The sequence below is a fragment of the Pan troglodytes genome, chromosome 6 (assembly GCF_028858775.2).
Source record: "Pan troglodytes isolate AG18354 chromosome 6, NHGRI_mPanTro3-v2.0_pri, whole genome shotgun sequence".
NCBI classification, from domain to species: domain Eukaryota; kingdom Metazoa; phylum Chordata; class Mammalia; order Primates; family Hominidae; genus Pan; species Pan troglodytes.
Window position 1 is genome coordinate 155,647,519 of NC_072404.2, and position 21,937 is coordinate 155,669,455.

Genomic DNA, 21,937 nt, shown 5'->3' on the forward strand with positions numbered 1-21,937 from the left:
CTTGGGCCTAGAAACAAGACAGAGGAAATACACCAAAACGTTAACAGTTTTCTCGCTGATAGTGGTGGTATTTTTATTGATGTACTTTAAGCTTTCCTTTTTTTTTTTAAGCTGTGGCAATAAAAAGTCATTTTCAGAATGCACTTATGAACTATTATGCCTAGCTTGAATGCAGTGAAATAGCAGAAATCCCTTGAGGTGATAATCCAGGTGGGTTCAACACTGGACACTTGAAAATTCAGGTTTTATTCACGTTGCAAAAGGACTTCTCTGCATCGCTTTCTAAAATTTCATTCACGGGCACTGCTTTAGGATCCCAGTTACTGCATAAGTCAAGACCACTTGGAACAAAATTCTTTTGCTAGATGCTCTGCATCCTATCCCTACCCTGACCCAACAGGACTTCAGTTATAGCATTTTAGGATGGGCAGCCAGGCTTATCACCCATTCCAAAGAAGTTCATGTGTGTGTGTGTGTGTTCATGTGTGTATGTGTTCGTGTGTGTGTGTTCGTGTGTGTATTGTGTATCTATACATAGAACACACACACATGCTACTGGTTCTGTTTTTCTGGAGCACCCTGAACTAATGCACTCGTTCCTATGGCAACATTCCCTGTAGAGGGGGTGTTCACGCAGAGATTGGCCATTTCTCAGGGACATCCCAGAAAGAGCCTTCTAAGGGCTGAAAGGCAGCGCAGTGTGGTGACCAACAGCAGGCTGGGACCAGACTGCCTGGGTTGGAATCCCGACTTTGCCACTTACCTTTTTTTTTTGGGACAGAGTCTCACTCTGTTGCCCAGGCAGGAGTGCAGTGGCACAATCTCGGCTCACTGCAACCTCCGCCTCCTGGGTTCAAGCAATTCTCCTGCCTCAGCCTCCCAAGTAGCTGGGATTACAGGCGCTCACCACCATGCCTGGCTAATTTTTGTATTTTTAGTAGAAGTGGGTTTCACCATGTTGGCCAGGCTGGTCTCGAACATCTGACCTCAAGTGATCCGCCTGCCTCAGCTTCCCAAAGTGCTAGAATTACAGGCATGAACCATCGTGCCTAGCTTGCCACTTACTTTCCTTTTTTTTTTTTTTTTTTTTAAGACAGGGTCTCGCTCTGTCACCCAGGCTGGAATGCAGCAGTGCGATCTCAGCTCACTGCAACTTCCGCCTCCTAGGTTCAAGTGATCCTCGTGCCTCAGCCTCCTGAGTAGCTGGAACCACAGGCACCCGCCACCATGCCCAGCTAATTTTTCTATTTTTTGATAGAGATGGGGTTTCACCATGTTGGCCAGGCTGGTCTCAAACTCCTGACCTCAAGTGATCCACCTACCTCAGCCTCCTAAAGTGCTGGGATTACAGGTATGAGCCACTGATCCCACCCCCAACTGTGTGACCTTGGGAAAATTGCTTAACCACTTGTGGTGGGCAGTATCATGGCCTCCCCAAAGATTCCCACGTTTGAATGCCTGGAACCTGGAAATACATGACCTTCCCTAATAAATGGATGAAGGTTGCAGATGGAGTTATGCTGGATCCACAACTTCACTAGCAAGAGCCTAACGGGGAAGTGAGAATACCACTAATAACTATATGCTATAAACACGAGAGAGGAATGGCCAAGGGGGAGAAGACCCTAAGGTGGGGCAGGGCAGGGCAGGGCAGGTGGTGAAGAAGAACATGATTCCTAATCCCATCCTTATTTCTAGAAGCTCCATCGAAGTGGAGGAAAAGGGACAAAACCCTTAGCGGTCCTATGGGGAGCTCCCAGTCCTGAGGCAGATGGGAGTGAAGCTGCAGCTCAGCCCATGGGTGCCCTCCAAAGGAAACCCCCCCACCCCACCCCACAGGCCCCAAGCCTTGCCCTATCCTGGAACCAGGTGCTGAACAGCGGGAGCAGCTACAGCTGTTGCCCTGCAAATGAGGGCTGCCGGCCTGGTTACAGCCAACTCAGTCAACCACACTTCACAAGGTCTCAAAAGGGACAGCAGAAGCCCCACAGCTGGAGTCGCTGATGCCCAGTGCCTGAAACAGGGCCTGCTCAAGAACCATCCACTGATGCCAGAAGTAGTGGGCAAGCATGGTGGAAAACCGGCTATGGGCAGGGTTTCAGAGAATCTCCCCATAAGATACTTACTGATTCCAAAGGGGAAAAATAATGACTTTGCAGTGTAGAAACCTGGAAGATATCACCTAATCCAAGGGACCAAAGTCAGCCAAGTCCAGGGAGGAGACACCTCTGACAGGACACACTGAGAAGGGAACCGCATCACTTCTCTGGTATTCTTGCCCAAAACGTATAACCTGAGTTTATCCTAAGGACACATTTAAAAAAACCCAAGTAGACATTATACAAACTAGTTGGTTTGTACTCTTCAAAAGCGCCCAGGTCATGAAAGAGAAAGGCTGTGCAATGATTCCAGATTGGAAGGGACTAAACAGACATAATTAAAAGCAGCGGGCTGGGTGCAGTGGCTATGCCTGTAATCCCAGCACTTTGGGAGGCTGAGGCAAGTGGATTACCCGAGGTCAGGAGTTCAAGACCAGCCTGGCCAACATGGTGAAACCCCGTCTCTACTGAAAAATATACAAAAAATTAGCTGGGCATGGTGGCGGGTGCCTGTAATCCCAGCTACTCGGGAGGCTGAGGCAGGAGAATCGCTTCAACCCAGGAGGCGGAGGTTCAGTTAGCCAAGATCGTGCCATTGCACTCCAGCCTGAGCAACATGAGCAAAACTCCATCTCAAAAATATAATAATAAATAAATAAATAATAAAAGCAGCATGGGCTCCTGGATTGAGTCTAGAACCTAAAAAAAGACATTAGTGGAACAAGAGGCAAAATTGTAACACATATGTAGATGAGTTAATAGTATTATATCAATATTAACTTCCTGGTTTTTGGTATTTGTTTGTTTGTTTGTTTGTTTGTTTGAGACAGAGTCTCACTCTGTTGCCCAGGCTAGAGTGCAGTGGCCTGATCTTGGCTCATTGCAACCTCTGCTTCCTGGGTTCAAGCAATTCTCATGCCTCAGCCTCAAGAGGTAGCTGGGATTACAGGTGTGTGCCACCACGCCCGGCTAATTTTTGTAATTTTAGTAGAGACGCGGTTTCATCATGTTGGCCAGGCTGGTCTCAAACTCCCGGCCTCAAGAAATCCACCCACCTTGGCCTCCCAAAGTTCTGAGATTACAGGCATGAGCTACTCTGCCCAGCCAACTTCCTGGTTTTGATGATTGTGCTATGATTCCAGATTTTCTAAGATAACATTTGAGGAAGATGGGTGAAGAATATATAACTCTGTACTATTAATGCAACTTTTTTATGTCTGAAATTATTTCAAAATGAACATTTAAAGCCTTAAAAATAAAGCAGCACAGACATAGCAGGCACTCAATAAATATTTGTTGAATTAATAAAAAGAACCAAGGCTGGGTGTGGTGGCTCATGCCTGTAATCCCAGCACTTTGGGAAGCCAAGGTGGGTGGATCACCTGAGGTCAGGAGTTTGAGACTAGCCTGACCAACATGACCCTGCCCCTACTAAAAATGCAAAAATTAGCTGGGTGCGGTGGCGGGCGCCTGTAATCCCAGATACTCGGGAGGCTGAGGCAGAAGAATCACTTGAACCCGGGAGGCTGAGGCAGAAGAATCACTTGAACCCAGGAGGCGGAGGTTGCACTGAGCCGAGATAGTGCCATTGCACTCAAGCCTAGGCAACAAGAGTGAAACTCCATCTCTAAATAAATAAATAAATAAATGAACCCAGATCTCCCAGCAATGACGGCACTCAGCCCCAGCCAAACTCCTCCCCTTCTCCACCTCCACCAGCACTTCTGTGTACCCTTTATTGCAGCTGCGCATGATGACCTTCCAGAGCAGTGTGGTGGCTTCATTTCTGCCTTTCAAATCTCATGTAAATTCCTCTTCTGGCCAGCTCTACAGAGAAGAGAGTTCTGGGAAATGTAGTTCCAACTTAGCCCAACTGACACAATACAAACCACCACAGTCTACCCCCTGTAAACTTGGCGTCCATAAATATATATATTTTTATTACTATTTTTTTGAGGAAGAGTCTTACTCTGTTGCCCAGGCTGGAGTGCAATGGTGTGATCTTAGCTCACTGCAACCTCCGCTTCCCACGTTCAAGCAATTCTTGTGCCTCAGCCTCCCGAGTAGCTGAGATTACAGGGGTGCACCACCACACCTGACTAATTTTTGTATTTTTAGTAGAGATGGGGTTTCACCATGTTGGCCAGGCTGGTCTCAAACTCCTGACCTCAGGTGATCTGCCCACCTCGGCCTCCCAAAATGCTGGGATTACAGGTGAGAGTCACCAAGCCCAGCCTCCATACATACTTTTTGAATCACATTAAACCTCCAAATAAAGACAATAGCAAAATCATGCATTCACCTTACAGGATACAATTATCTTTTATATCACTGAAAATACACTAACCATCTTTCCAATAGAGAATACAAAGCTGCATATCATTTTACTCATGTTTAGGTAATGTTCCTTCCTCTTCTAGCTGATCCCTTGTGGATATTCTGTAACTTGAATAATGAAACATAAAGTTAACTTATTAGCATCTCATTCAGTAGTAGGGTAACGGGGTGGAGGAAGGAAAGAAAAAAATTGGATGAAATATATATGAAGTATTCATATTAAAGTAAGAAGAAATGCTTATAACTACTATAGTCTTCATTTATGTAGTCGGTCTCATGATTGTGGCTGGTATTCTTAATCCTTTCCTCAACTAATCAACATCCCCTTTCCCCTCAACACGAACCCTGAAGTAAGGATAAATTATAAGCAGTAAATGTGGTGGTTAAAACCAGCTTTTAAAATATTTGTTCACTGGCTGGACATGGTGGCTCACACCTATAATCCCAGCACTTTGGGAGGCTGAGGCAGGCAGATCACTTGAGGTCAGAGTTCGAGACCAGCCTGGCCAACATGATGAAACCCTGTCTCTACTAAAAATACAAAAAATACAAAAAAAAAATTAGCCGAGTGAGGTGAGCACACCTGTAATTCTAACTACTTGGCAGGCTGAGGCAGGAGAATCGCTTGAACCTGGGAGGCAGAGGTTGCAGTAAGCTGAGATTGTGCCACAGCACTCCAGCCCTGAGACTCTGTCTCCAAAACAAACAAACAAACAAACAAACAAACAAACAACTCAGCTAGACAGATTCCTTGACTGATGGGGTGATTCAAACCTCCGTTATTGAAGTGCTTGTGGTATTAACAAACCTGCCTGAGTTCAATTGTAGTTTTCCATTATCTTCATTATATACATACATATATATATGTATATATATACATAGAGACAGGGTCTTGCTCTGTCACACAGGCTGGAGTGCAGTGGCTCAATCATAGCTCACTGCAGCCTTGAACCCTGGACTCAAGCGATCCTCCCACCTCAGCCTCCTGAGTAGTTGGGACTACAGGTTTGCACCGTGACACCCAGCTAATTTTTTGTATTTTTTTGTAGTGACGGGGTTTTCGCTGTGTTTCCCAGGCTGGTCTTGAACTAATTAACTCAAGCAATACTCTTGCCCTGGCTTCCCAAAGTGCTGGGATTATAGGCGTGAGCCACCGTGACCACCTCCCATTATCTTTTATCACAGAACATCTCCCAAATGCCCAAATTCCAGACATACTCCTCCTTATCCACATTGTGAAGTAGCAGCCCAGTTTCCTCTTGATCAGGATCAATTACCCCAGCCAAAACAGTAACTTTCTTGGCCTGTTGGTTCATTGACACGAGGACCCTAAAGCCATCTGAACTTCCAGTTTCCCTTCCTTCCTTCCTTTTTTTTTTTTTTTTTTTTTTGACAGGGTCTTTCTCTGTCTTCCAGACTGGAGTGCAGTGGCCGGATCTTGACTCACTGCAACCTCCACCTCCTGGGTTCAAGCGATTCTCCTGCCTCAGCCTCCCAAGTAGCTGGGATTACAGGCGCCTGCCACCATGCCAAGCTAATTTTTGTGTTTTTAATAGAAACGGGATTTCACCATGTGGGCCAGGCTGGTCTCGAACTCCCGACCTCAGGTGAGCCATCTGTTTTGGCCTCCCAAAATGCTGGGATTACAGGCGCGAGCTACCGCCCCCGGCCTGAACTTCCAGTTTCATGGAAACATTGCTATGTTCCCTGATAGATGCATTCCTCTTTTGGGAACTAAGACTTCTAGGCCAGCAGAACCTAAAGTTGTAGGCATGGGAAAGAAAAATGTCACAGGTGCATAATTACAGGTAATGGTGAAAGAGACCCCTCCCTTCTCCACCTCCTGACCCCTGGCCCCATGAATCCGGCTATGGGTGAAATAGTGTCATATCTTGGTCACTGATTTAAAGCATGGACCACGGGTAAAGTGCTGGCCGCGAAGGGCGCGCGAGGAGCCGCCACCCGCTCAGCGTGGGCTTTGGTGTCGGGGTCGTTGTGTGGTGACAATCACTCCAGTAGCCGTTTCCGATACAGCATGTGCGGCCGCTTTAGCCTTGAGCGGGCTCCGCGGCTGCCTGGCGGGCTTGGCTAGTGCCTGATCCTTCTCTCCGCAGAGCCCATGCCAAGCAGCGACCCTGAGCCGACAGCCGGAGCGCCGGGCAAAGGCCGCCTCAACAGCCTCGCACCGGCCCATCAAGGGGATCCTGAAGAACAGGACTTCTACGACTCTCTATGGTGGCGTCGGACGAAGAAGAGCTGAGAAAAAATCCCGGAAGTGGGATGAAATGAACTTCCTGGCAACATATCATCCAGCAGACAAAGACTGTGGCTTCATGAACACTGATGAACCAAACACTCCCCTTACCATGGTGTGATGGGCGTTGATGGAGACGCGTGTAATGATACAGAAACCACTGAGGCCATGGCACCAGATAGCTAAGAAATTAGCTGCTGCTGAAGGCTCAGAGCCCAAGTATCGGGTTCAGGAACAAGAAAGCAGTGGAGAGGAGGATAGTGACCTCTCACCTGAAGAACGACAAAAAAAGCGACAATTTGAAATGAAAAGGAAGCTTCACTTCAACAAAGGACTCAATATTAAATTAGCTAGACAACTAATGTCAAAAGACGTACATCATGATGACAAAGATGAAGAAACGTGACAGAGTGCAGATGGAGAAAGCATGAATATGGAAGAATGAAAAAAAAAAAGAACCTACTACAAGCGACCAATGGTAAAACAAATCACAAAGTTCACAGAAGAGATCGGTTGAATGTTGCAATCGTTTGTTAGATATAAACCCTGTTGCTTCTTGTTCTCCACAATTCATGACTTAAGTACCAAAATGCATACCAATGATTATATATCACCAAGAATTAAATGATAACCTTAGAGACTGACTAGACTGAAAATGCCTAATTGGTATATATATTTTCTTGTGCCTAGTACTTTCCCACAAATACAGTGTAATATCAGTCCCAAACTGCATTACTTTTGTAAGAATACTGGTCAATTTGTATAAGAAATTATACAGCTTTTTACGCTTTAGAGGTTAAACAATATCTTTCGGGGGGAACTAATTTATTTTCATCACTCTAAATGTGGTGGTAGCTTTTTTTTTTTTTGAGAGGGAGTCTCGCTTTGTCGCCCATGCTGGAGTACAGTGGTACGATCTTGGCCCACTGCAACCTCCATCTCCTGGGTTCAAGTGATTCCCCTGCCTCAGCCTCCCAAGTAGCTGGGATTAAAGGCATGTGCCACCACACCCAGCTAATATTTCTGTATTTTTAGTAGAGCCAAGGTTTTGCCCTGTTGGCCAGGCTGGTCTCAAACTCCTGACATCAAGGGATCTGCCTGCCTCGGCCTCCCAAAGTGCTAGGATTACAGGCATGAGCCACTGCGCCCAGCCAGTGTAGCTCTTATAAAGTTTGTTGGTTTGTTTGTTTGTTTTTTAAATCAAAAGCCAATTGAACAACAGGATATATACGCTGATAAATATTTGGGCTAAATAGTATTTTAACATTTGTCTTCAACTTGATTTGTCTGTTTAATTGAAAAGGATTGTAAGAGTTACTGTTGCATTTTCTGGCCTACTGTAACATTTAAAATTCTTGTTGAGTTTCTTTGTGTTTACAAGGAAAGGACAACTTTTTCTCATCAAAACTAGCTTTTTCCCCCACAAATAATCAGGTTAAACTTGAAAAAAAAAAAAGCATAGATCATACACCAGCTCTATAAGGTGTCGTCATCCTTATAGGGATGGTAGATGGTAGCTGGTCCTGTGAACCTTCAAAAGCTCATTCCATTGTTCTATTGGGCCAGCTGCTTCAGGGTGGTGGGAAACACGGTAAGACTAGTAAATTCCATGAGCAGGAGCCCGCTGACCCACTTAATTTGCTGTGAAATGACTTCCTTGGTCAGAAGTAATGCCATATGGCCTACCTTGACGGTGGGTAGGGCATTCTGTAAGTCCACTTACTGTGGCTCTGGCAGAAGTATTGTGGGTAGGGAAGGAAAATTCGTGTCCATAGTAAGTGTCTATTCCAGCAAGTACAAAGCACTTCCTCTTTCATAATGGAGGTGACCTGATGTAATTAACCTGCCACCAGGCAGCTGATTGGTCCTCTTGGGGAATGGTGCCATATTAGGGCCTCAGTATGGGCTGTGATCTGTTGTCAGTTCAGGCTTGGAGGGTAGAAGACCAGGCTACTAGGCCCTTGCATCCCTTCTATTGCTGCTGCTATGTCCCCTTTGTTTGTGAGTTCACTGAGCAAGGACGGAGTGGCTGGAGAAAAAGGACTGAACGATGTCCACAGAATGAGTGTATCAATTAAGGGTTTAATCAGAGAGGCAGACCCATTAGGATACATATTTCTCTGTGTGTGTGTGTGGATTTGTTGTGCAAATTTGATCTTAGTAATTGTGAGGCTAGTTAAGCAACTGTGTGTATGTTGTCCTCCTGGATGGGATGTCTGATGCTAGAGAGTTAAGTTCACAGGGCAGGTGGTTAGGAGGGAAATGGATATAAATAGAGAAGAGCAGGACAGCCTGTAACCTGCAAGCACAAGCTGGAACCGAGCAGCATGAACTGGAACCTGTGTCAATCTCACTGCCCCTGACCTTGAGGGTCTGGATGTCCTGAAGAAGCCAGTGCCCATTGTCATGGAGCTGCCCCATCTGGCCCAGGAGTTGGAGAAGCTGAAGGAGGATCAGGGGAAGGTAGAGTAGCTGCAGGCATGGCTGCCATCCACACTGATGACGGGAGCCTGCAGGTTAAATGACAACAGGTAAATTACAAAATGGTGACTGCTTCACTTCCACCCTCCAATTCTCTCTTGTGGCTCATCCTAACTGGAGACATAGCGGGAGGGGATTCTGAGAAACAGAGTTCAACGCAGCCAGGCTGACATATTTTAAAGTCGGCACAACTGCTCCCTTCTCAAGTTGGCACCCACACACTCCTCTTTTCATCACACTTATCCTCCAGTTACGGACAGTAACAAAGTGATGCTTCCTCCTAACAGAATGCAGCCATCCCACAAATCCACACGCACCCTTTCCCCAGCGAAGATGCAAACTCCCTTTTTGTCTTCTTCTAGCTGATTCACACTCCCTTTTTGTGCATTTTATTATCACTCTTTAAACTGTATATAAACACATCATAAGCTTCTTCCTCACTGATTCACACTCCCCCTTTGAGATCCTATAACTGAAATACTGAGAGAGAAAGCTAATTTCTATTAACATGCCTTATGTTAGATGTTAAGGGGCTAGGAGAGAGGAAGATAATGAAAATATTTAGTTAATTCATAAATACAAACATATTCGTATCAAAATCATTACTACAGTCCTCATTTCTGCCATTGGTCATGCGTCTGTAGTTGACATTGATAATTACCTGCCACCACCCATTCCTCATTTCCTTTGTCCTCAGCAAGCACCTCAGCAGGTCATGGCCTCCTGACTGGTGGGATCACCCAAACCTTCATTCTTGAAGGGTCTAAGCCTTTAGCAGTCTTGCCTGGATTGGGTTGTTGTCATTTGCCTTTGACTTTAAACACAGGGCACAGGAGTTGTAGGTGAAATCCTAATAAAGTCGCTGGTTAAGAGTAGCATATCAATATTAATCACTTAGTTCTGACAAATGACAAATGTACCACGGTTACGTAAGATGTGAACATTAGGGGAAGCTGGGTGAAGGCCATATGGGGACTCTCTATACTGTCTTTGAAAATTTTCTGCAAATCTAAAATTATTCCCACCCCAAAAGATGTACATCTATTATGCATCAATAAAAAATTATTTAAGTAAAATAACTCCCAAGATTAAAAGCTTTTATGTGTATCTTTCACAAAATAATAAGTCATAATCTAAAATAAAATAAAATGGAGGCTAGGTGCAGTGGCTCACACCTGTAATCCCAGCACTTTGGGAGGCCAAGGCAGGTGGATCACTTGAGGTCAGGAGTTCGAGACCAGCCTGGCCAACATGGTGAAATCCCGTCTCTACTAAAAATGCAAAAATTAGCCAGGTGTGATGGTGGGTGCCTGTAATCCCAGCTACTCAGGAGGCTGAGACAGGAGAATCACTTGAACCCAGGAGGCAGAGGTTGCAGTGAGCCAACATCTCACCATTGCACTCCAGCCTGGGTGACAGAGTGAGACTCTGTCTCAAAAAGAATTAAAAATAAATAAATACGTAAATACACAAATAAAATGTAAAATAAAATAAAATGGAGACAAATACCTCCTCTTAGGGTTGATGAGAGGATTCAATGAGCTGGTGCCTGTAAAACGCTCACACAGAGCATGCGTTTAAAAGGTCAATAAATGGGCCAGGTGCAGTGGCTCACACCTGTAATCCCAGCATTTTGGGAGGCCAAGGTGGTCGGATCACCTGAAGTCAGGAGTTTGAGACCAGCCTGACCAACATGGTGAAACCTTGTCTCTACTAAATACAAAAAATCAGCTGATCATAGTGGCGCATGCCTGTAATCCCAGCTACTTGGGAGGCTGAAGCAGAATTGCCTGAACCTGGGAGGCAGAGGTTGCAGTGAGCCGAGATGGCATTGCACTCCAGCCTGGGCAACAAGAGCGAAACTCTGTCTCCAAAAAATAAGGTCAGTAAATGCAGGTTATAATAATAGTTGTTATACTCCCTCCAAACTCTTCCACCTCTCAGATTCTATGAGCATGGCTACTTGGTCGTGGTGTACTCACAGTTACAGCTTTGGGGAAAATGAAGCTGCAGCATGGCTCCACTTGCTGGTGTCCTACTAAATATGACATGTGGCATTTCTGTTCTTCACCTGCCCTCCTCCCCTTTCCTTTAAGACCACAAGAGGGCCAGGTGTGGTGGCTCGCACTTTGGAAGGCCAAGGCAGGTAGATCGCTTGAGCTCAGGATTTGGAGACCAGCCTGAGCAATATGGTGACACCCCGTCTCTACAAAAAAATACAAAAATTAGCCGCGCGTGGTGGTGCATGCTTGTAGTCCCAGCTACTTGAGAGGCTGAGGTGGGAGGATCACTTGAGCTCAGGAGGCAGAATTTGCAGTAAGCCTAGGGCATGCCACTGCACTCCAGCCTGGGCAACAGAGTGAGACCCTGTCTCAAAAACAAACAAATGAACAAACAAACCAATAAAAAAAACCACAAGAAAGATTCTCAAACCAACATACAATGTCTCCAAGAATGTGAAAACCTCTTTGAAAAGCTTGAGAGGATTCCACACATCCCTTTCATCTTCTCTAGGCAGTACTCCTCCAACTCTCTTTATTTATTTACTTATTTATTGCAAACCCCTTAGAGCTGGATATCTTCCTTTCCCAAAAGAAAAGTTGTCTACACCTGTGGTTTCCAGTCTTTTAAATGTCACCTTTAAAAAAGGAAGGGGGCTGGGAGTCACTTCTAGTTGCCAATTGGTTATTTAATACACAAGGGAGGTTTTGTTTTTAAATCCCAAATATACTGTTATTATCACCAACATTTTATTAAAATGCCATCAAAAGAAAGGGCATCTTACCACCAAAAAAAAAAAAAAAAAAAAGAAAAAAGATAAGAGGAGCAGAATCTCAGAATAAAGTGTCCTTGCAAATAAATACCATAATTGGCAACTGACTCTGACAGGTCAAAAAATTTTAAAACACAGAATGTTGTAAAAAAAAAAAAAATCAAGCAAAAGAAATTGCAGCATAAAATATTATCCTAAGATGTGGCATTGCATTTTCATTTTTAAATTGTGAACACTGCATACAAATGAAAGAGTGCATATGATGTGGATATCTACGGTTTTAAAGAATGATAATAAAACGCACAACACATAATACAGAACTCTCCTGGTACTCCTCCCCTGGTACTCCTCCCCTGGTGCTCCTCCCCACCTTCCTCTCTAGCTCCTGGAGGACACTGCCATCCTGTGTATTTATTAATCACTTCCTGTATTCTCTCTCTCTCTCTCAATATATATATATATACATATATATATACATATATATATATACACATATATATATATACACATATATATATATATATATATGTTTTGTTGTTGTTGCTGTTGTTTTGTTTGTTTTTGAGACAGAGTCTTGCTCTGTCACCCAGGCTGGAGTGCAATGGCACCGTCTCGGCTCACTGCAACCTCCACCTCCTGGGTTCAAGTGATTCTCCTGCCTCAGCCTCCCAAGCAGCCAGGACTACAGGTGCGTGTCACCTCACCCAGCTAATTTTTGTGTTTTTAGTAGAGACAGGATTGCACTATGTTGGCCAGTCTGGTCTCTAGCTCCTGACCCGGTGATCCACCCGCCTTGGCCTCCCAAAGTGCTGGGATTACAGGCGTGAGCCATCACACCTGGCCTCTCTTTATATTTTACTACCTATGTCTCAACCCAGGAACAAGGCTTTAATTGGTTTGGCCTCTTTTTAAGGTTGTTTTCTCTTTGTTTGTTTGTTTTGAGATGGAGTCTCACTCTGTCGCCCCAGCTAGAGTGTAGTGGCGAGATCTCAGCTCACTGCAACCTCCACGCCTCCTGGGTTCAAGCAATTCTCCTGCCTCAGCCTCCCGAGTAGCTGGGATTACAGGCGCCCGCCACCACGCCCGGCTATTGTTTGTTTTTTTGAGGTGGAGTTTCACTCTTATTGCCCAGGCTGGAGTGCAGTGGTGTGACCTCAGCTCACTGTAACCTCTGCCTTCCTGGTTCAAGTGATTCTCCTGCCTCAGCCTCCTGAGTAGCTGGGATTACAGGCATGCACCACTATGCACACCTAATTTTGTATTTTTACTAGAGACAGGGTTTCGCCAAATTGGCCAGGCTGGTCTTGAACTTCTGACCTCAGGCGATCCACCCACCTCGGCCTCCTAAAGGGCTGGGATTACAGGTGTGAGCCACCGCACCCGGCCATGTTGTTTTTTTAGAGATGGGGTCTTGCTATGTTTCCCAGTGGCTGCCCATCAGCATAATCATAGCTCACTGTAGCCTTGAACTCCTGGGCTCAAGCAATTCTCCCACTCAGCCTCCTGAGCAGCTAGGACTACAGGCATGCACTACCACACCCAGCTTGCTTTTACTGTTTCTGTGAAAGGAATCATGTTGTATATGACTTGCTTCTTTTCCCCCTCCTCAAAATAATGGTTTTCTTTTTTGTTGTTGTTGTTCTTTTTATTTTGATGAAGTCTCGTTCTGTTGCCCAGACTGGAGTGCAGTGGCATGATCTCAGCTCACTACAACCTCCGCCAACCAGGTTCAAGCGATTCTCCTGCCTCAGCCTCCGGAGTAGCTGCAATTACAGATGCTCACCCCAGCTGATTTTGTATTGTTAGTAGAGATGGGGTTTCACCATGTTGGCCAGGCCGGTCTTGAACTCCTGACCTCAAGTGATCCACCTGCCTCGGCCTCCCAAAGTGCTGGAATTATAGGCATGAGCCACCACACCCAGCCCCCACTCAAAATAATGATTTTCTTGATTGATTCCTGGCTCACTGATTGCCATCTTCTCCCTGAGTCCTCACATGGCCGAACTGGTGAGGGAGCTCATTGGGGGTTAGGATTTTTACATATGAATTTCGTGGGGCACACAAACATTCAGACCATTCCAGGACTGGGACTGCAGGTGCGGGCCACCACACCTGGCTAATTTTTGTATTTTTAGTAGAGACAGGGTTTCACTATGTTGGCCAGGCTGGTCTTGAACTCCTGACCTTGTGATCCACTCACCTCAGCCTACGAGGGCTCACCAGAGCCCTGTGAGGAGGAGCTGGAATGGCCACTTTATTTATGCAGCGGTCATTGCTGAAAACCCAGTTTCACCCACACTTGTGGATGGAGAGGGAAGCAAGGCTCCTCATGCCCTCGTTATGCAATTTGTGGATAACAGCCTCCAGGTCTCCAGTGGTTTCTATGGGGCAGGCAGTCCAGGGCCCTAATGTGGGCTTCAAGGGCTGGTCACCAGTCGATTACCCACTGGGGTAGCCCAACTTCAGGCTCTGGTCACCACCCAGCGGATGGAAAATCACCTTCAAAGTTGCTGTGAGCAGGTGAACTTCACAGACCCACACGAGAGCATGGGCTGGCTTGGGAACTGCTGTCCTGTCGGTTAACAGCCCAATAGGTTAACAGGATAGGCCTAGGCTACTTTTACCAGATCCCTGGATCTCCCTAAAAAAAAGATCCTGACAATACCGGTCTCTAGATCCTTTCTAGAAATGCAGAATCAAATGCCATACCAGAGCACAAATGAATCTGAATCTTGCTTTTTTTTTTTTCTTTTTCTCTTTTTTGAGATAGGGTCTCACTCTTGCCCAGGCTGGAGTGCAGTGGCGCAATTATATTATGTAATAGCTCACTGTAGCTCTGACACCTACCCCGCCAACCACGGAGCTCAAGCGATCCTCCCACCTCAGCCTCCTGAGTAGCTGGGACTACAGGCATGTGTCACCACGCCCAGTTAATTTTTTAATTTTTTGTAGAGACAGGATCCCCCTGTCTTGCCCAGGCTGGTCTCAAACTCCTGGGCTCAAGTGACCCTCCTGCCTCAGCCCCCCAAAGTGCTGGATTTACAGGCATGAGCCATTGCACCTGGCCTGAATTTTGCATTTTAGTAAGATCCCAAGTGACCTGTACCCACGTTCAAGGCTGGGAAGGACTGGCCTACATCTTTCATTGTGTGTGTATTTTTAAATAAATGTTTTTATTAAAATAGAGCACACATACAGAACCATTTGATAAATTATCACAAAGTGAATCCATAGAGGCACCCAGCCCCCCGATTAAGAAATAGAATAGGGCTAGGGTTAATAGCACCCTAGAAGTTCTCTTTCCCAGACACTCACCCCCAACCCTGGTCCCCAAAGGTAACCAATATTCTCGCTTCTAATGGCATAAGTTAATTTGATCCACATTTGTTCTTCATATACACGGAATCATATTGCACGTATTTTTTTGTGTCTGGCTGCTTTTGTTTGTGAGATTCTAAAACCCTCACTAGGAACCCCAGCCTTCCACTGTGTACTTACACATTTTATACTGCTCTCTCATGTTTCCTGAGTCTTCTATCCCCAGAAAACTGTAGAGTTAAGGAAAGCCCATTTTATCCAAATAAATATTTAGCGAGCACCCACACTGTGCCAGGATTGTGGGGGGCTGAACCCCAACACGTGTTGCCAAATCGAGAGTTCCGTGTCATGTGAGGCATCTTGCCTAAGTAGTTTTCAGGGATGTGGAAGATTCACGTTGGTATGTGATTTCAATCTCTGGAAGGAATTTATTACCTGCCCTAAAGACACCCCAAACTGCAGTTCAGCACACAGCTAACAAGTGACAGCAGGCTTCTCGCTTATGTCTTTAGAACACATCATAAAACCTAGTTCCCAGGAGCTGCTGTCTCGATGATTTCTGCTTTTCTTCAAGTGTTATTTGGTTAAATATTGAGATTCCCTCAGCTAAAAGTTATAAGTCTCTCAGAAAGCCGTTGATGCTTGTTCTTCTCAGGGCTTCCGGAAATAAATTATGCACGGACACTTTCCCCATTGATGGTTGTGACACTTAAGCCCCCTTGTTTGTTTAATTTTTAAAATATTTTTGAGACAGGGTCTCACTCTGTCGCCCAGGCTGGAGGGCAGTGGTGCAATCATGGCTCACTGCAGCCTCAATCTCCAGGGCTCAAGTGATCCTCCCACCTCTCAGCCTTCCCAGTAGCTGGGACTACAGATGCGTGCCACCACACCTGGCTAGTTTTTGTATTTTTTGTAGAGACAGGGCTTTGCCATGTTCCCCAGGCTTGTCTTGAACTCCTGGGCTTAAGTGATCCACCCGCCTCCATCTCCCAAAATGACAGGATTACAGGCATCAGCCACCGTGCCTGCCTTCTTGTGTGATTTGTTCACTGTCAGTGTTGCTGAGACCAATAGTCAGTCACCTTGTTTCTGGGCCTTGATTTTCTCATCTCTGAAAAGGAGGAAATGTATTACATCAGAGATTTCTAACCTGAAATCCCTGGATCTCCCAGGGAATCCATTAATCCCTGGAAATTATATGGAAGATTATGCACGTGTGTTTTCGAGGGGAAGGGAGTCTGGAATAACTACCCCCATCCCCTCCCAAAATTAAACACCATCATGCTCAGTAATCCCCAATAATTTTTTTGTTTGTTTGTTTTTTTGAGACAGAGCCTCCCTCTGTCACCCAGGCTGGAGTGCAGTGGTGCAATCTCGGCTCACTGCACCCTCCGCCTCCCAGGTTCAAGCAATTCTCCTGCCTCAGCCTCCCGAGTAGCTGGCATTACAGGCACCTGCCACCACACCCGACTAATTTTTGTATTTTTAGTAGAGACGGAGTTTCCCCATGTTGGCCAGGCTGGTCTCGGACTCCTGACCTCGAGTGATGTGCCTGCCTTGGCCTCCCAAAGTGCTGGGATTACGGGTGTGAGCCCCCACATCCAGCCCCCAAGAACATTTTGGAGCACTATCATTCCACAATCATGTGGCTACTTGTGTCAGCTGCAGAGCATCACTTTTTGCTAAGTGTCTGGTTCCAGCTGAATCTTAAGAAAAGGTGATTCACTTTGCCTTTTTCCTTCCATAAGTTTTTCTGCCCTAACAGAAACAATACTGTAAAAGTGCAACACCTCTTAATAGCGTCGCCCTCTGATCTCTTCAGGTGAAGGTCATTTCATTTAAAATAGCAAGGTCCTGAATCACGTCCATCAATTTTCATATAACCTCAATCTGGGTCATGTTGTATCTGGCTGGCTTGTTTACTAAATGCTGGAGCTATTCTAACCCTCAGAACGTGTCTGCAGGTCTGGTTATCATAACCAAATGGATGGGAGACGGGAGCATACCAATATATTTGGAACAATTCAACAATCCAATTTTCTCTACCCAGAGAAACAGCTCTGCAGCAGCCCCGAATGGCTACACATGCCAGGTTTGCCTAATTGTACATGGGTGTTAGCCCATCACCTGAGCAAAGGAGGGAAGCAGAACCCTCCCTGCCTGTCATGTTCAGAGCTCATTAGTTCCCACACAATCACATTAGGTTACAGATTTTCTGTGTGCCAGTTCCCCGGCGGTACCCAGGCAACAAGTTGAGCCAACAGTTTTCATTACAAACTGCCTTGGTCAGTATAAAGGAACCATCTTATATTTCTTCCAGAGAGCAAAACATGCTAGACTCTTAAATGTTCTTAATAATTGGCTTCACTGCAGATGATAGAGGTGGTTTCAGAACTCATCCTCTTCTTAAAATATGTATTTCTCTGTTCTTAGTTCTCTAAAGAAATAGAGCTCCATGGCCTAGCGCAGTGCCTCACGCCTGTAATCCCAGCACTTTGGGAGGCCGAGGTGGGTGGATCACCTGAGGTCAGGAGTTCGAGACCAGCCTGACCAATATGGTGAAACCCCGCCTCTACTAAAATTACAAAAAATTAGCTGAGCATGGTGGCATGCACCTGTAGTCCCAGCTACTCAGGAGGCTGAGACAGGAGAATCTCTTGAACTCGGGAGGTGGGGAGGTTGCAGTGAGCTGAGATTGCGCCACTGCACTCTAGCCTGGGCGACAGAGCCAGAGTGCATCTCAAAAAAAAAAAAAAAAAAAAGGAAAAAAGGAAAAAAGAAATAGAGCTCCATGATCAACCTTTGTGACTCCAAGTGTGGCCCACGAACCAACCACAGCAGCATCATTTGGAGATTGCTAGAAATGCAAACATCTCAGCCCCACTCCAGACCATCTGGGCTAGAATCTGCACTTTAACCAGATCTTCAGGTGACTCACACATGCAAATTCGAAAAGTACTCCAGAGAAATCACCCAAAGCTCCACTAGTAGACAGTATCTGCCTTACATCTGCGACCTTCTAGCAAGTAATTCATGATCACTAAATGTGAGCCTCTTTCCTTCTCCCTCTTAAAACCCAGGGCACCACGAGAGAAGCTTAGAGGGAGGAAGGGAAGGAGAAACAGGCCCAGAAGATGAAGAACTTGGAGAGAGAAGGAGTAATGAAGATGGAGGAGTGAAAAATGAAAGGGCTTGGGGTGGCCTTCAGAGCCTCCCCATAAGGGGTTCTAGGCCTTCAGGGTGTTCTCCGTAGTCACACACTGCCTCCTAGAGTTACTTAGTTAATAGTCTCTAAATAGGACTCACTTTTTAATTTTGATGACTTTTGAAAAGAAATGCATGTCTCAGGTTTTATGTGCATGTTATAATTTTTCTTTCTGAGACAGGGTGTCACTCTGTTGCCCAAGCTGGAGTGCAGTGGCACTATCTCAGCTCATGGCAACCTCTGCCCCCCAGGCTCAAGCCATCCTCCCACCTCAGCCTCCCAAGTAGCTGGGACTACAGGCGTATGCCACTACACCTGGCTAATTTTTGTGTTTTTGTAGAGCCAAAATTTTGCCATGTCACCTAGGCTGGTCTTGAACTCCTGGGCTCAAGTGATCCGCCCACTTCGCCCTCCCAAAGTGTTGAGATTACAGGTATGAGCCACCATGCCCAGCCATATTTTTTTCTAATACACATTAAAATAGATTCGTGGCTATTAACATTTTGTGAATTGTTGTTTGTAACCACTGCAGACGATCCCTGGGGACACCTGATCTGGAAGAATGATAGTCCAAGTGGTGCAGGAAGTCCCCTGAGAGCTGGCACAAAATCTACAGGGCTGGTTCTATATCCTCTTTTTGTGTGTGTGTGTGTGTGTGTGTGTGTGTGTGAGACGGAGTCTCGCTCTGTCACCAAGGCTGGAGTGCAATGGCGCAATCTCAGCTCACTGCAACCTCCGCCTCCTGGATTCAAGCAATCTTCCTGCCTCAGCCTCCCAAGTAGCTGGGATTACAGCCATCCACCACTATGCCCAGCTAATTTTTGTATTTTTAGTAGAGACAGGGTTTCACCATGTTGGCCAGGCTGGTCTTGAACTCCTGATCTCAGGTGATCCCACCTGTCTTGGCCTCCCAAAGTGCTGGGATTACAAGCATGAGCCACCATGCCCGGCTTTTTTTCTTTTTTCTTTTTGAGACAGAGTCTTGCTCTGTCACCCAGGCTGGAGTGCAGTGACATGATCACAGCTCACTGCAGCCTGGACCTCCTATCCTCCCTCCCGAGTAGCTAGGACCACAGGTATGCACCACCATGCCTGGTCAATTATTTTTTTATTTTTTTTATTTTTTTAGTAGAGATAGAGTCTCATTATGTTGGCCAGGCTGGTCTCGAACTCCTGGGCTCAAGTGATCCTCCCACCTTGGTCTCCCAAAGTGTTGAGACTACAGGCATGAGCCACTGCACTGGGCTGAGGTTCGTACTATTTTCTCATGTGTCTAAACTGCATTGCAGGACACAAGGGTGTGGTATAATAGTTGTTATTCAGCCAAGTTAAAGCGGCAGTCCACTGCAGATCAGGAGGACCACTCACATAGAACCTGCTTAAGGGTAGTGGCAAGAACTTGGAATAATGATTGCAGATTAGGCCAAGCACAGTGGCTTATACCTGTAATCCTGGCACTTTGGGAGGCTGAGGCAGGCAGACCACTTGAGGTCAGGAGTTTGAGATCAGCCTGGCCAACATGGTGAAACCCCGTCTCTACTAAAAATGCAAAAATTAGTCGGGCATGGTGGCAGGTGCCTGTAGTCCCAGCCACTCAGGAGGCTGAGGCAGGAGAATTGGTTGAGCCCACAAAGCAGAGGCTGCAGTGGGCCGAGATGATGCCACTGCACTCCAGCCTGGGTGACAGAGTGAGACTCCATCTCAACAACAAAAAAAAGATTGTAGATTAACAAGCAAATGTTTGCTTAATACTGTGAGTTAACATAAGGCACATGGGTTAGGTTGGCTAGAGTCCTGACTACAGCAGCCATCCAAGACCATCATCTGGGTTCAGAGCATGGATCTAAAAGAAGCAAGAAGCCCTCATCTGGATGTCGGTTGGCCTGAAGGAGCCTGGGGGCCTCTGATCTCCTGCAAGTCACGGCCACGCTTTCCTTCACTTAGCAGCTGGCCTCCACAGAGATGTCAGCAATTCGTAGGAACGGTTCTTCCCTTTATCCTTTGAGAAAAGGGACATGCAAAATAAGCCAAACATTTTCTAGTGTGAACAGACTGAGGTGCTACTTTTAAAAAGAAACAGGGAGCAACCGAAAAGTCCAGTGGAAAACAGAAAATAACCAAGAGGTCAGAAACTAACACCAGAGAAGAAAGTAGCAATGATTTAAATGTGCGCATTAACAGTTCACAGGAATGGAACAGAGTTTCCATACGCTGAAAGGTGAGTCTCTTTTCCATCTCCACCGAGAGCACAACTTCAAAGGAGCAGACTCAAATTGTCGGAAGGGCTAAAAAGAACAACTTTGACTTGTTAGGGATATCAGACTCTGATCCAAACTAACAAAGGAAATAATGTGCTCGCCTTGGAAAATCTTTTTTTTTAAATGGATAGCTTAAAAAAAAAAAGTGCGCCTGGCTGATTGTGGGCTAGGGGCGGGTTCTGGCTGGACATTAGGGGTAGAGTCTCTGGTGTCTTTCAATCGGTTATAAAAAGCTCCTAGGACCTCAGTCCAGTCTTTTCTAGAAGTACAATTAATTATATTGCATTAAATATTGCCTGCGGTAAGTGGGCCATCAATGAAGCTGAGTCTTTCTGTTATTTCTGTTTCCGTGCTTTGAAGACAAGTGTCCTCTCACAGAGCTCTTTGTAAACAGACTTTCTGCCAATTGAATAGAGTAGATTAATTGCACTATAGGAGGAGGGAGAGCTTGCAATGTAAAGTGATTCTATGCTACGCTTTACTGTAAAAATGAGAGTCTATTGTAAATGTGGGTTTTTGAAAAGCAAAATGGAAGAGCCCATGCCAGGTAAAAGAATGAATTCCCATCGCACATAGGATAGAGAAGCAGGGCAGCTGGCAGGTGCCGCACGCACATAAAGCTGTTAGCACCATGCCCAGCCCTGAGGACTCAAGCAACCCATGGAAGCTCCTGAAATACTATCAGCCTGTTTGGATACTGTTATCCTCCTATTCTCCCACGTCTACATAAGTACCAGCAATGACGGAGGATTAAGATTTCATCTAGTGCTCATCAATCTCTTAAATCTCTGTTCAGGAACTGACAGTGGTTCAAATCCCAGCTCTCAGCCGGGCACGGTGGCTCATGCCTGTCATCCCAGCACTTTGGGAGGCCGAGGCGGGTGGATCCCTTGAGGCCAGGAGTTTGAGACTAGCCTGGCCAACATGGTGAAACCCTGTCTCTACTAAAAATACAAAAATTAGCCGGGTGCGGTGGTGGGCACCTGTAATCCCAGCTACTCAGGAGGCTGAGGCAGGAGAATCACTTGAACCCAGGAGGCAGAGGTTGCAGTGGGACAAGATCATGCCATTGCACTCCAGCCTGGTCGACAAAAGCAAAACTCCGTCTCAAAAAAACAAAAAAACAAAACAAAACAAACAAAAAAAAAACCCGCCCTCCTCTCTCTCCACTTAGGTCAAGCCAACCTTCTCCCTAACCTCTGCAAAACTTCA

General features: G+C 45.9%; 1 protein-coding gene and 1 pseudogene across 2 annotated transcripts in view; one reads left to right on the forward strand and one right to left on the reverse strand.

The window, feature by feature from the left end:
• The first annotated feature begins 6,535 nt into the window (after positions 1–6,535).
• LOC741613 (protein phosphatase inhibitor 2-like) lies at positions 6,536–7,209 on the forward strand (annotated as a pseudogene).
• The window catches only part of SLC37A3 (solute carrier family 37 member 3), a 103,203-nt gene continuing 88,145 nt past the window's right edge, over positions 6,880–21,937 (reverse strand). Inside the window, exons 15-18 of one of the 2 annotated variants that reach the window (XR_008536282.2) lie at positions 11,154–11,377; positions 9,833–9,985; positions 9,055–9,200; positions 6,880–6,962 (exon numbers count right to left, since the gene is read on the reverse strand). The gene's annotated coding sequence lies outside the window, so the exon portion shown is untranslated. Of the gene's footprint in view, positions 6,963–9,054; positions 9,201–9,832; positions 10,034–11,153; positions 11,378–21,937 lie in introns of both variants that reach the window. The other variant, XR_008536283.2, reaches the window with a different exon arrangement.